Genomic DNA, 15,661 nt, shown 5'->3' on the forward strand with positions numbered 1-15,661 from the left:
TAGTGCAAGCTCTTCAGATGAGTGTAGTGTGAGATCCCTGTACACCTCTATACCTGTGAGGTGATATATATTCATAGTGCAAGCTCTTTAGATGAGTGTTGTGTGAGATCCCTGTACACCTCTATACCTGTGAGGTTATATATATTCATAGTGCAAGCTCTTTAGATGAGTGTTGTGTGAGATCCCTGTACACCTCTATACCTGTGAGAAGATATATATTTATTTGTAGTGCAAGCTTTTCAGACGAGTGATGTGTGAGATCCCTGTACACCTCTATACCTGTGAGGTGATATATATTTATTTGTAGTGCAAGCTCTTCAGACGAGTGGTGTGTAAAGCTGGGTACACACTACAGGGTTTTTGTCCAATAATCAGCTCAACCAGCTGACATACAACCGCTCGTTCGAAAGTCGGGTCAGTGTGTGTAGTGACACAATGGTCGAAAGTCTGCCCAAATAGACGATTATCGCATCATTTAGTTGGTCGTACCGTTCAATTTTTTCCGATCAATCGCCTAACGATCATGTAGTGTGTATGCACTCATGCTGACGTTCTCCATAGAGTTTACAGAGTCTGGCTTTTTCAGCCGATGCTAGTGATGAATGTCCCGGTGAATAAATGTAGAGTGCTGTAGAAGGAATAATTCATTTGTTCGTTCCGAGACAGAATATTTCGTTTCAGAGTCACAGAAGCTAACGAAATTCGTTAGGACATGTGGATAGCTATAACAAGGCGGTTTTAATCAGTGTGACAATGTGACAGTAGTGAATGAATGAATATTGTGCTGTCATTCTCCAGACTAGAGGACAAGACAAAGGACCAGATGAAGAGCACAGATCTGAAGGTAAATCGTGTCAGTGTGTATGCATGGATCGTCAGACTGATCGGACCTTCAGTCATAAGTATAATAGTTTGAGATAGCACGTCGGTGTGAACAATTCTTCAGTGTGTACCCAGCTTTGGATCTCTTTATGTCTCTATACCTGTGAGTATGTATATTTATTCGTAGTGCAAGCTCTTGGGTGAGTGCTGTGTGAGATCCCTGTATGCCTTTATACCTGTGAGGATACATACAGCGGGTGAAATAAGTATTGAACACATCAACATTTTTCTTAGTAAATATATATTTAATATGGTTATTATAATACAAGTTACACCAAATGTCAGTAACAACCCTTGCAATTCACACATGCAAAGAAATCAAATCATAGATGTCCATAAATTAAGCTTTGTCTAATAATGTGAAATAACACAGGGGAAAAGTATAGAACACGCTTCCTGAAATTAGTTAATACTTTGTACAAAAGACTTTGTTGGTAATGACAACTTCAAGACGCCTCCTGTATGGAGAAACTAGTCGCATGCATTGCTCAGGTGTGATTTTGCCCCATTCTTCAACGCAAATAGTCTTCACATCTTGAAGGTTCCATGGGCTTCTTCTATGAACTCTGATCTTTAGTTCTTTCCATAGATTTTCAATTGAATTCAAGACAGCTGATTGGCTGGGCCATTCTGGCAGCTTTATTTTCTTTCTCTGAAACCAATTTTGAGTGTCCTTAGCTGTGTGTCTGGGATCATTGTCTTGCTGACATGTCCACCCTCGTTTCATCCTCAGCATCCTGGTAGATGGCAGCAGATTTTTATCAAGAATGACTGTACATTTTCCCATTCATCCTTCCTTCAATTATATGCCGTATGCAGGCCCGGTGCTACCATTAGGAGCTGCCTAGGGCGCCGGGCTCTGGGGGGCTCCACTGGTGTCTGGCACTATTGTGTTATGCTGTGTCCCAAGTTCAGATCTACGGGGGGTGGGGACAGTGATTGCGACCCACCTCTGCACACTGCCAGTTCATCTTTCACCCTCCTCCCCCTCTCCCTTCACTGCCTGTCGGGTGTGACATCATCATCACGTCCTGACAGTGTCGGTGAGGAGCCCGTCAGAGAGAAGCAGCTGCTGAAGGAGAGACGTCAGACGTAAGTAAAATAAAGCTAGGGGATAGTGTGATGCGGTGGGGCTGTGAAGGCGAGTGGACAGTATGCAGAGGGGGCAGTATGAGGTAAGTTTGGGGGCAGTGTGATGAAAGTGTGTGTGTGGGGGGGGGCTGTTTGATGCAAGGGAACAGTCTGATGATGAAGGGGCCCCCATGTCAGGGAGGAGGCATGGGGGGACAGTCTGATGATGCAGGGGCCCCCATGTCAGGGAGGAGGCATGGGGGGACAGTCTGATGATGAAGGGGCCCCCATGTCAGGGAGGAGGCATGGGGGGACAGTCTGATGATGCAGGGGCCCCCATGTCAGGGAGGAGGCATGGGGGGACAGTCTGATGATGAAGGGGCCCCCATGTCAGGGAGGAGGCATGGGGGGACAGTCTGATGATGAAGGGGCCCCATGTCAGGGAGGAGGCATGGGGGGACAGTCTGATGATGCAGGGGCCCCCATGTCAGGGAGGAGGCATGGGGGGACAGTCTGATGATGAAGGGGAGGCAGCATGATGCAGGGGCCCCCATGTCAGGGAGGAGGCATGGGGGGGACAGTCTGATGATGAAGGGGCCCCCATGTCAGGGAGGAGGCATGGGGGGAAAGTCTGATGATGCAGGGGCCCCCATGTCAGGGAGGAGGCATGGGGGGACAGTCTGATGATGAAGGGGAGGCAGCATGATGCAGGGGCCCCCATGTCAGGGAGGAGGCATTGTGCTGCATGGGGGGACAGTCTGATGCTGGAGGGGAAACATTGTGATGAAGGGAATTAACATACAAACACAATAAGAGGTGTGCCAGGGGACTACAAAAAAATGTATACGTAAGTTAATAAAATATACATTTATTAAAAATATATACACAAAAACAACAATGATGTCTAATAAAAAATAAATAAAATAAGCATGTTCTATATTTTTATTGTTAGTGCATGATAGTAGATTGTGATATTTATTTTTATTATATTAAACATTGTTTCTGTGTATGTATTTTTTAATGTTTATTTTATTAACTTGCGTATTGCGCCATATTTGTGCCGATGTTTTCTGAATGAAACATTTTTTGTAGTTCCCTGGCGCACCTACTATTGTTTTTGTATGTTTGCTCATTTTTAAGGTTTGGCACGCCTTCGAGAGGATGGAACAAGGGATATTTCCCCTTTTTTATTATTTTGATTATCACAATTGGTCCCTAGAGTGGGAGCGCTTAAACGTTATATTGTTTTGATGAAGGGAATTGTCTGTTGGCAGCTTGTGTCAAGTTTTTCGCTCCCAAATCTAACACTTGGATGCCTCCCCTCTAGAAATCCTGTGTTTGTCCCCGGACATCAGTGGAGTCTGAACAGTGTTCTGCATCAAACATCACAGCATCTGGAATGCTGCAGGAGGTAAGTCTTATCTCTCTTTTTTTTTTTTTTTCCTTCAAAAGTCAAGTGTGTGTCAGGGTCTGTGAAGTTGGTATTTGGTTTTTGTGCCCGTGGGGGGGTAGTTTGAAATTTTGCCTAGGGCGCCGAGAAACCTTGCACTGGTAGTATGCCAGTACCGTGTGCAGTGAAACAGCCCCACGCCATGATGTTCCCACCTCCAAACTTCACTGTTGCCATGGTGTTCTAGTGATGATGTGCAGCGCCATTTCTCCTCCTAACATGGTGTTCTTGTGATGATGTGCAGCGCCATTTCTCCTCCTAACATGGTGTTCTAGTGATGATGTGCAGCGCCATTTCTCCTCCTAACATGGTGTTCTAGTGATGATGTGCAGCCCCATTTCTCCTCCTAACATGGTGTTCTAGTGATGATGTGCAGCGCCATTTCTCCTCCTAACATGGTGTTCTAGTGATGATGTGCAGCCCCATTTCTCCTCCTAACATGGTGTTCTAGTGATGATGTGCAGCCCCATTTCTCCTCCTAACATGGTGTTCTAGTGATGATGTGCAGCCCCATTTCTCCTCCTAATATGGTGTTCTGGTGATGATGTGCAGCCCCATTTCTCCTCCTAACATGGTGTTCTAGTGATGATGTGCAGCCCCATTTCTCCTCCTAACATGGTGTTCTAGTGATGATGTGCAGCCCCATTTCTCCTCCTAACATGGTGTTCTAGTGATGATGTGCAGCCCCATTTCTCCTCCTAATATGGTGTTCTAGTGATGATGTGCAGCGCCATTTCTCCTCCTAACATGGTGTTCTAGTGATGATGTGCAGCCCCATTTCTCCTCCTAACATGGTGTTCTAGTGATGATGTGCAGCCCCATTTCTCCTCCTAACATGGTGTTCTAGTGATGATGTGCAGCGCCATTTCTCCTCCTAACATGGTGTTCTAGTGATGATGTGCAGCCCCATTTCTCCTCCTAATATGGTGTTCTAGTGATGATGTGCAGCGCCATTTCTCCTCCTAACATGGTGTTCTAGTGATGATGTGCAGCGCCATTTCTCCTCCTAACATGGTGTTCTGGTGATGATGTGCAGCCCCATTTCTCCTCCTAACATGGTGTTCTAGTGATGATGTGCAGCCCCATTTCTCCTCCTAACATGGTGTTCTAGTGATGATGTGCAGCCCCATTTCTCCTCCTAATATGGTGTTCTAGTGATGATGTGCAGCCCCATTTCTCCTCCTAACATGGTGTTCTAGTGATGATGTGCAGCCCCATTTCTCCTCCTAACATGGTGTTCTAGTGATGATGTGCAGCGCCATTTCTCCTCCTAATATGGTGTTCTAGTGATGATGTGCAGCCCCATTTCTCCTCCTAACATGGTGTTCTAGTGATGATGTGCAGCCCCATTTCTCCTCCTAACATGGTGTTCTAGTGATGATGTGCAGCGCCATTTCTCCTCCTAATATGGTGTTCTAGTGATGATGTGCAGCCCCATTTCTCCTCCTAATATGGTGTTCTAGTGATGATGTGCAGCCCCATTTCTCCTCCTAACATGGTGTTCTTGTGATGATGTGCAGCCCCATTTCTCCTCCTAACATGGTGTTCTGGTGATGATGTGCAGCGCCATTTCTCCTCCTAACATGGTGTTCTAGTGATGATGTGCAGCCCCATTTCTCTTCCTAACATGGTGTTCTAGTGATGATGTGCAGCCCCATTTCTCTTCCTAACATGGTGTTCTAGTGATGATGTGCAGCCCCATTTCTCTTCCTAACATGGTGTTCTAGTGATGATGTGCAGCCCCATTTCTCCTCCTAACATGGTGTTCTAGTGATGATGTGCAGCCCCATTTCTCCTCCTAACATGGTGTTCTAGTGATGATGTGCAGCCCCATTTCTCTTCCTAACATGGTGTTCTAGTGATGATGTGCAGCCCCATTTCTCTTCCTAACATGGTGTTCTAGTGATGATGTGCAGCCCCATTTCTCCTCCTAACATGGTGTTCTAGTGATGATGTGCAGCCCCATTTCTCTTCCTAACATGGTGTTCTAGTGATGATGTGCAGCCCCATTTCTCCTCCTAACATGGTGTTCTTGTGATGATGTGCAGCGCCATTTCTCTTCCTAACATGGTGTTCTAGTGATGATGTGCAGCCCCATTTCTCCTCCTAATATGGTGTTCTAGTGATGATGTGCAGCCCCATTTCTCCTCCTAATATGGTGTTCTAGTGATGATGTGCAGCCCCATTTCTCCTCCTAACATGGTGTTCTAGTGATGATGTGCAGCCCCATTTCTCCTCCTAATATGGTGTTTTAGTGATGATGTGCAGCGCCATTTCTCCTCCTAACATGGTGTTCTAGTGATGATGTGCAGCCCCATTTCTCCTCCTAACATGGTGTTCTAGTGATGATGTGCAGCCCCATTTCTCCTCCTAACATGGTGTTCTAGTGATGATGTGCAGCGCCATTTCTCCTCCAAACATTGTTTTTATAATGGCATCCAAAGAGTTCAATTTTGCTCTCATTTGACCACACTATATTCTCCCAGTATTTCACAGGCTTGTCCAAATGTTGTGCAGCAAACTTTAAACAAGCGTCAACAAAGGTCTTGTGTGGCGGGGTACAGGCCATGGCGGTTGAGTGTATTATTGTACCTGCTAATTCCAGGTCTTTCTGAAGCTCTCCACAAGTGGTCCTTCTTATAATTTTTCCACTCCTCTGTCAGAAATCTTGCGAGGTGCACCTGGTCGTAGCCAGTTTATGGTGATATGATGTTCTTTCCACTTCCAGATTATGGCCCAAACTGTGCTCACTGGAACACTCAGCAGAGATCCTTCTGTAACCATTGCCATCAGTATGTTTTGCAACAATAAGGTAGTGAAGGTCTTGAGAGAGCTCTTTTCTTTTATCTATGATGAGCTGTTTCTTGTGACACCTTTCTAATGAGACATCTTTTTATAGGCCATCAGTTGTGGCTGAACCAGCTGGCAGGATTGCTTTCTAATTACTGATAGATTTCATCTGGTGTCTTGGCTTTCCATGCCTTTTTGCACCTCCCTTTCTTCATGTGTTCAATACTTTTCCTCTGTGTCATTTCACATTATTGCACAAAATTTAGTTTATGGACATCTATGGTTTGATTTTTTTCCATGTGTGGATTGCAAGGGTTGTTACTGACATTTGGGGGTAAATGTATCAAGCTGAGATTTTTCCGGCGGGTTTGAAAAGTGGAGATGTTGCCTATAGACAACCAATCAGATTCTAGCTGTCATTTTGTAGAATGTACTAAATAAATGATAGCTTGAATCTGATTTTTTAAACCTGACCAAAAATTCTTAGCTTGATGCCTTTACCCTTTGGTGTAAATTTCATTACAATAGCCACATTAACTATATGTTTACTGAGAAAAATGTTGATGTGTTCAATACTTATTTCACCTGCTGTATATTTATTCGTAGTGCAAGCTCTTGGGGTGAGTGGTGTGTGAGATCCCTCTATACCTGTGAGTATAGATATATTTATTCGTAGTGCAAGCTCTTGGGGTGAGTGGTGTGTGAGATCCCTCTATACCTGTGAGTATAGATATATTTATTCGTAGTGCAAGCTCTTGGAGCAAGTGGTGTATAGGTTTCCCGTACGTCTCCATAGATTTAAGGAGATTTATTTATTTGTAGTGGAAGCTCTTCAGACGAGTGGTGTATAACATCCCTTTATGTCTCTATACCTGTGAGGATGTATATTCGTAGTGCAAGCTCTTGGGGTGAGTGGTATGTAAGATCCCTGTACGCATCCATATAGGAAGAATTGTATCTTATACATTTAATGCCCTTCGTCTGCTATCTCCCCTTTGTTCTCCCTCTGTTATAGATAATGACGATATTCTATAATACCTATTTTTTTTTAGTGGACATTATTTTAAATAAATAAAAACTGCATTTAAAAAAATAAATAAAAATTAATGCTTCTTTTATTTGTGGTATTTACCGCAGTATTTTCATATATGCATTTCACAGAAACTTGATGGCAAATGCGTTTCGAGATTGGTAAATTCCTGGTCATGTCATGTGCTGAGGTTTAGTGTAGGATATGTCAGCACATCACCTAGGTGTACAAACATGTCACCTCATGGGTCTTCCAGAACTCCTTGGCCTGGTCCAGGTTGTCACAGATTCCTGACCAGTATATGTTTATTTTGTGTGTTCGGTATATTGTCAGACCGGGCTGGCAAAGCACAGTGCTAGTAATAGGGGGAATTGGGGGACGTCATGGTTTTTGTGCCCTGATTTTGCTAGTATCAGCCTGCAGTAGTAGGGTTGGTTAGCATTCAGTTTAATAAAGGGGGGGGGGGGTGTTCTTACATTTAGTGAAAACATATAAGAACCCCTTGGCCCATCTAGTCTGCCCATTTTGTAACCTATTTCATCCTTACTGTATTAGCCTCTACCACCTCTGATGGGAGGCTACTCCACTTATACACTACTCTTTCTGTGAAACCACATAATTGGACGTCGGATGAGTCTTTTTAAAATAATTATGTCTTTGTTTTCTCACTTTATTTCCCAACTTCACTCTCGCCATCCAGCTGTTCCTCGTCTATGTCTCGCTAACCCTTTGACTTGTTACTTCTGTTTTCCACAAACTCACCTTTCACACCACTTCTCACATGCCCCTGTCTCCTCACTGCTCTCCTGCCACTAATCCCCCTCCCACTACTTTCTCATTGCCTTTGTATTTACTGATTTTATCTCTTCCGTTATTTTACTGCATTGCCTACTGCAGTACATAGGCAAAGTGTTGCCTTAGTAGGTTTTTTCTTTTACCACTTATTTTATTGTTAAGGATTGAATTGTCACTGTTGTACGCCTTTGTCACCAAACTTCTACACTGCCTAGGCCCAGATACCATTGTGGCCCCTGCACCATCCTGGACGTTGTCCAAATAGGCCTCTGCACCACTTTCTACCATCATGGTCCAATCTTGGCCTCTACCTCATGGCCTCAATATATATCTTCTTCATAGGAGATCCCACTATGCTCCTTTTGTTTCATTACCCCCTCCTTTAAAAATGTAAGCTCTCACCGGCAGAGTCCTATGTCTCGTTACTGCTCACTCTCTGTTCTCCTCCTATCTTTCCCTGTTTTGTGTTATACGCTGAATTGTTTTGGTATATTATGCTATTTGTTCTGCTAGTGGCATCCATGCCTGTAGTATCCTGCTTTTCTGTACCCATTCATCATCATCATCATCATCATCATCATTTATTTATATAGCGCCACTAATTCCGCAGCGCTGTACAGAGAACTCATTCACATCAGTCCCTGCCCCATTGGAGCTTACAGTCTAAATTCCCTAATATATACACACACTCACACAAAGACAGACAGAGAGGGAGACAGACAGAGACTAGGGTCAATTTTTTTGATTGCAGCCAATTAACCTACCAGTATGTTTTTGGAGTGTGGGAGGAAACCGGAGCACCCGGAGGAAACCCACGCAAACACAGGGAGAACATACAAACTCCACACAGATAAGGCCATGGTCGGGAATCGAACTCATGACCCCAGTGCTGTGAGGCAGATGTGCTAACCACTAGGCCACTGTGCTGCCCATTGTTCTTATCTGTGTATATTTGTGTCATTTTATAATTTTGTTGTATGTTTTTTAAACCCTTTTGTACAGCGCTGTGGAAGCCTTCTGGCGCATTATAAATAAAAGTTAATTCTTATTTATATGGAGCCACAAGAGGTCTGCAGTGCCGTACAGTAGGTAGGACAAAATGAATACATAAGATAAGAGCATGTCATATTATGGGACATAACATAATTTAACTTGACATAATTGGTAAAACTTAATATAAGTACCATATACAATACAGGTGGAACAGGTTACATGGTAGAGTGCAGATACAGAGGAGATCTTGGGAAGGACGGTAGTGTAAGTGAAAATTGGCTAAAATTATAGGCCGAAAACAAGCTTGAAGAATGAAGCAAAATACTGTAGATGGTGTGAAGAACGGGGTATTAGAACCTAAACTCACACGGTATACCCTGGGACAGTGTTGGCTAACCTGTGACACTCCAGGTGTTGTGAAACTACAACTCCCAGCATGCTTTGCCAATATATAGCAGCTTATTGCTGGAAGGGTATGCTGGGACTTGTAGTTTCACAACACCTGGAGTGTCACAGGTTAGCCAACACAGCCCTGGGACTTCAGGGTCAAGTCACGCAGCCATTAGGCAGAGAAAGATAGAACAATATATAAGAGATTTGCAAGAATACAAACATTTGAATGTAACCCATACTAACCGGTCCATATAAACACCAGTTTACCACTAGACTCCCCAGAACATTCCCATGCTGTCTAATTAATGCCCAACCGATCCGGATGCGATGTGATTGAGTAGGAGTCTGAACTTCCAGACTTGTTGGTTCTGCTAAACCGTAACTCCATCGATTAAAGAGTAAGCCAGGGAGAGCAAACATGTCTGAAAGTCTTGTAATCTGATAGCCACGACAGTCCCAGGCACAATCCTCCGCACAGTGGCAGAAGCTGATAATCCAACGCCAGTAGCTTTTAGAAGCAATGACATGCACACATGGAGCTCCCTTGCATCTTCTTTGTAAAGGGGTTCCAATTCCCATGACCAAAGTCCATCCTGCAAAGGGTGGCCTTAGGATAACATCTCCCCGGATTGGTAAAGCTCAATGAGGGGCTGTATAAGATAATAATCATGTCTCTGTGCTAAATGAGTTCTACTCTGCTATTTTCATGCCAAAATACTGGCTCTGTTGTAAGGAAGAACAATGGTATCTTGATGTCATTAATCTCATGGTGATGGTGAGTGATTGCCAGTCCCTGTTTTAACCCATTTTAGTCATTTGTGATGTCAGAGGGGTTCCAGCTGCTCCCAGCTTCCTGTCCTGGTGCTTTTACGGGAAGTTAATGGCACACAATTTCTAATTATACTGTCTCAACATGAGGGACGTATCGCAGACTTAGAGAACACCACAAGTGCCTGTAACATCGCCATCCCCTACAGCTTTCCCTCTCCCACCAGCTCAGTTTGGAGGGGACCCTCAAAAGTTTTGTGGATTTATCAATCAATGTCAGTTGCATTTCCAACTGTATGAGTACCATTTCCAGTCTGATAAATCAAAGGTCCATTGTATGCTTTTGCTACTTAAGGAAACCGCCCTTGCATGGGCTTCTTTCTGCAAAATATAGCAGGATTTACAGCAAGCCATTATTACGCATAAAATATATCACAATAAAGCAGGAAAGTATAAAAACACTGAATACATTACATCTCCTCTAATGTTTCATCTGAACCCACGATAAGGTAGTCATGTCTGCTGTGTAGTCAGGCGAAGAGAGCTAGCTGGGGGAAGCAGCTTGATAATATCCAGTTTCAGTATAGAATTAAAACTCCTGATGATGTCACTGTACTGCTGCACACATGCTGGTGCTTAAGGAACTGACTTAAACCAGATTCTACCAACCTATCAGTTTTCCAAATGCAATGTAATTTTGATCATTAATATTTTATCTTCCATAACTATTGATTGCAGGAAGCGATCGCAAAGCCGAAAATAGCGGATTCGAGATGGCAATGTGCAGATCAAAATGACACTAAACATGATACATTTCCTATTTCCTGAGCATTAGATAGTTTAATATATTATCATTTATGTATAAACAATCTATAATACATTTTACTAATAAATAAATGTGGATTGGAACCTAGCACTCCCACCCTAAAATTATATTGCTCAGTAGTGCATTTTATTTTCTTCTGATGTATGTCCCCCTTATGTATGACCACACTGTCTGTGGATGTCAGTCAGGTTACCATTAGAGTCACAATCCTAGAAATAATTTTCTTTTTCTAGGGAACATATACCTTTGGAGCTCGGAGTTAACCTTTTGTATGCCCTTCACCCACAAATGTAATACATTGAAAGGATACAAGGTGCAATAAAATGTAACATCAATATAGAATATTCTACTAAAGTTCTTCATGCCTAGCATGTTCCATCTGTCCGAATCATGTCTAGATGACATTTAATAATACATTTTCACCAATAACATCATTTTATGTCTGTTAATCTCATTTATGATTTCCTTCAACCTTTATAGTTAAATACACTCTAATAATATCAACAGGTTTTTCATCAACATTTGTGAGGTGGGCTATTGTCTGTTCATTTTGCCCAGTCTCCCAATACTCAAGTTTCTGTGTACGTGAAACAGTGATCGGCCTGCCGAATATTGAGAGACTTCAAACTAAGGGACCTACCTATATTACCTTTTCCCTATTGTCCTCCCACCCCATAATTTGGGTACCTCAGAAATATTTACTGGAAAAATAACTAGTCCTACTTAATATAATATCTGAGGCATGTGTGAGCACGCCCAGCACTCGGTTTGGTCTAAAACCTTACCCACCCAAGAATGATAATCATTCTCATAGATGTCCGCTTATGTACTGGCGTCGCTGGATGCACCTCTCTTCAACTATGGGGTCAACGTACTTACGGACGTTATACAATAGCCCCTCACACTGTCTCCGAGCTCCAAGGTTAGCAGATTTATTTTTCTTACCCCTGAATTGAATAGCGTAACTGGCTGGACTGATTGTGCTAACAACTTCTCCTTCATCCCCTTGTCCTCATTATCACCACCTGAACCAGCCTCTGTCACCTGTCCACCATGGAAAGAATTCATTGTCCTTAAAAGAGAATGAAATGAGAGAAATGCTGGACAGGGAAAAACAGGAAAACTGCTTCATGCTGGATAACAGTCTGCAAAGTCCTTGGCTCAGCTGGTAACTGCGGTTGTGGGTCTCTCGGCACAGATTCATGAGTGTCCTTCTCGGCTGTAATTTGAACCTTCTCCGGGTGTTGACTCCTCTGCAGTGGGTGAAATAGGTCCAAGTGTCTCTCTGCTACTCCTAGGGATGTGATGCTGGTCGTCAACACTTAGTACCTGTCTGTCACACAACTTGAGCGTAGGAAATTACAGTCCATAACAAGCTCTTCCAGTCCAACTTTATAACAGTATAACGTATCAGGAGACTGTTTCCAACGTTCTTTGTTGCTGTCTCGCTATTTGTTTTTCTTTACAAAATCTTGAACTGTGTCTCCATTATGAAATCATATTTTCAACAGTCTACATTGTAAACTCATCTCAGGAAAAGTCAAAAGTATTTCAAAATGTTAAGAGACGTCTTAGGAGTGATTCTGATGATATGGGAGGACTAGTGGAAAAAGATTCCGGCCACTCCAATCAAGATTCAGACATCAGTCTATTCAATTTGTTCTAGATAGTACCGTTTACCTGTTTTCTCACTGGTTTGTGGCTGATAAAGATTATGTAACTTACGATCACTGCTCATATATTGTACTCATTATCTAAAAGTTATTACCAGTAAAATGAATACCCCTATCACCTTCTATATAACTCTAGGGATACCATATCTACTAACAAGAATCTTTAATATGACACAACAATAATGGAAACATTTGAATAAACCTTTACCCAGATATATATTTCATCAGTACATCAGTATATACTTGAGAATCATGCAAGGTGGCAATTGGATGAAGTTGATTTGTTTTACCTGGAGAAGGTCCATCTGTAGGAGGGGTATGGAATGGCTCTATTGGTATTGTCTTTCTCACCTTTTCTCTCAATCAAGTAAGACAGGGCATTGCCTTTCTAGCTTGAGAAGAAAGTCTGATGCACTCCAATATGCTCTTACCAGCTTACACATACCCTCTTTACCCATCTGAGTCAGACCGTGTGCTGCTTCAGCTAGGCCTGGAAGATACACTCTGGGAGCCACAGGCCTACCTTGTCCATCTCTCCAGGGTCCAGAGGACTCCTAACCACATCCCTTCACCTTCCAGATGGTTTATTCTTCAGGTAACACAAATCTCATATATTAACTAATTCGTGTATGTTTTCAATTTAAAAAACAGTGATTTCTTGGTTGTCATATGTAAACCTGCTCACTTGACAGCTTTGTCCACCCTGTCAGTAAAGTCCTGTGTGTAAGCTTTAAATTAAATAACAGCGACTTCATTTGGTAACTGTCACTGTCACAAGTCCCTCATGTAATGTGAGTGTGCTACTCGTCCTGCTATTGTCATAAAAGTTCCTCTGTCGCCCCCTATCTTAGAAAAGTGCTCAAAACCAATGTATATTAACTGATTCAGCTACCTGTCTAAATGAGGAGGGCAAAGGGGTCAATTTTTATAGCGCCTTCGTCAATTATAACAATATTCAGTACATGTCTATTTACCTCTGAAAAATATAAAAACATGAACATTTTACATTTTCTAAAGGGTTTCACTTATGTCAGGTCTTGTGGCAAAGATCTTAATCAAATGTTCCACATAGATATGCAGATCTGTTTATCTACCTGATTCACCTTCAGCTAATCTACTGTCCCCTTCCACCCCTTGTGCATCTAGAGCCACACTTTGTACACTTTGCTCAGGAGACAAAAGCAGATACCACATGCAATCTATAAAACAGAAGCAGAGTATATACACACTTCATTTTAAATAATAAATCTCAACCAAATATGTTATCATAGGCCAACACAGTTAGAAGAAAGGGTGTTACAATGACACATTGTTATCTTGCTTTTAAGGGAAAAATTGTATTTCTCTTGCCCATAATTACTAAATATATCTCTGGCTGTTCTTGTCTACAAAAGAGAAAAATAAAAGTAAGTATCAGAAACAACCAAAACATTTTCATTTCTTTCAACAGAAAAATAAATACAAAATATAAAACACACAAAAAAACAACTCAGACTTATTCATTCCTTGGTGACAATTGTTTCTTATGCAGGAAAATTCCCTCTTCAGTCTTTTGTTTTGTTCTAAGGCTATATAGCCTCATTGCAGTCAGGGTCAATTAATGAAGACCATTTGTCTGGACACAATGGATATCTCTCGCCTACTGATAGCAAATACATGTGCAACCTTAATTTTCCTTCTAGATTCAACTACACACCATACATAAACACAACAGAAAATATAAATTTAAGTCAGAGCTGTAACTTAGAATTCTAGTGCCTGGGACGAGAAAGTCAAATGCCGCCTCCTAGCCCTTAATTTTAACCAAATGCACCTAAAATATTCCTAAATTTCGCCCTGGGCGGTCGCCCGTGTCGCACAGCCCTAGTTACGGCCCTGATTTGTTACTCATATTTAAACCTGAACGAATTACACACTAAATACAGATTATCAGTTACATTTACTATTTTTATAAGGTTTTTTTTTATTATTTTATTCGGTTTATACTTTCCTGCTTGAGTTCGCTTCATTTCGCTTTATTACTTTTCGCAATGCACGCTATCCTGCTACATGTTCCTTTACAGGTACCACAGTTTTAAACAGTCAGCTTAATTTTCAGTTTTCACAAATATTTTTATCTCTAACTTTACTCAGGACCTCTTGATAAATATTACCAACCATGGAAAATGGTATCACACATTCATCGGTCATCTTGACCCACTGATCACAGTATACCATTGTATACTTACCTTACACTTCTCTACTCACAAACACAAACCCTATCGGGCCTACTTATCGACCATCTCTAACGCTTGTTTAGCACCCATGTGGAAATGGAATTTTCCAGCACTTTGAAGTGCAAAACTCCTGCTAAAGATTTTTATTGGCCGTGGATGAATTACATAAGCTGCGTCCACTCACATGATTGTCAGCGTACCCAGCGAGGTCCCTAACACAGAAACTGGGAGCACAAAAATATCAACTTTGCAATATCCTGCCTTTCCAGCACACCTACTGATTATTCTACCACTGGTAGCACTAAATATTTACTTATACCAGCCTTGCCAGCGTATTTCCTCCCACAACTCCCAAGTCACAATCACGACTGCACATGCAACCATGCAGTCTGATTGCACCGCTTAGAGATACTAGCTATCAATAAACTTTGCGACTACTATTGGGATTGCGACGAAAACCCTCGTTTTCATTTCACAGTATGCCACATATACTCCGGCGTCTCTTTATACCCTGTTTTCTTTCAAACAGAATGCCACAAAGGTCTCTATACCCTGTTTCTTTCAACAGAACCTTTGTCCCTGTCTCTTTCAACAGTAAATCATCTTTATCTACACAATTCACATACATATACACCTTTTGTTTTTCTGCGAAGAAAAATACTTTCCCAAATGGTTGTAATGATATCTCAGAGATTTTAACAATTCATTTCACTATAAAATACAACAGGACTATCTATCAATACAACTGTTTCAACATGTGGGAATACAGGGAAG

At 42.1% G+C, this 15,661-nt stretch overlaps 2 long non-coding RNA genes across 3 annotated transcripts; one reads left to right on the forward strand and one right to left on the reverse strand.

The window, feature by feature from the left end:
• Positions 1-1,246: 1,246 nt before the first annotated feature.
• On the forward strand, positions 1,247-12,725 carry LOC142150909 (uncharacterized). Of its 2 annotated transcripts, none has more exons than XR_012691104.1 (3): positions 1,247-1,974; positions 3,281-3,364; positions 12,033-12,725. It is a non-coding gene; the product is annotated as an uncharacterized LOC142150909 (long non-coding RNA). The 2 variants fall into 2 exon arrangements; XR_012691103.1 differs by lacking the exon at positions 12,033-12,725 and adding an exon at positions 6,132-7,263.
• On the reverse strand, positions 9,132-13,255 carry LOC142150910 (uncharacterized). The gene is made up of 2 exons (XR_012691105.1): positions 11,944-13,255; positions 9,132-10,553 (listed from the first exon to the last, which is right to left on the reverse strand). It is a non-coding gene; the product is annotated as an uncharacterized LOC142150910 (long non-coding RNA).
• Positions 13,256-15,661: the final 2,406 nt, after the last annotated feature.

Source organism: Mixophyes fleayi, chromosome 4, assembly GCF_038048845.1.
Source record: "Mixophyes fleayi isolate aMixFle1 chromosome 4, aMixFle1.hap1, whole genome shotgun sequence".
In the NCBI taxonomy this organism is placed as follows: Eukaryota; Metazoa; Chordata; class Amphibia; order Anura; family Limnodynastidae; genus Mixophyes; species Mixophyes fleayi.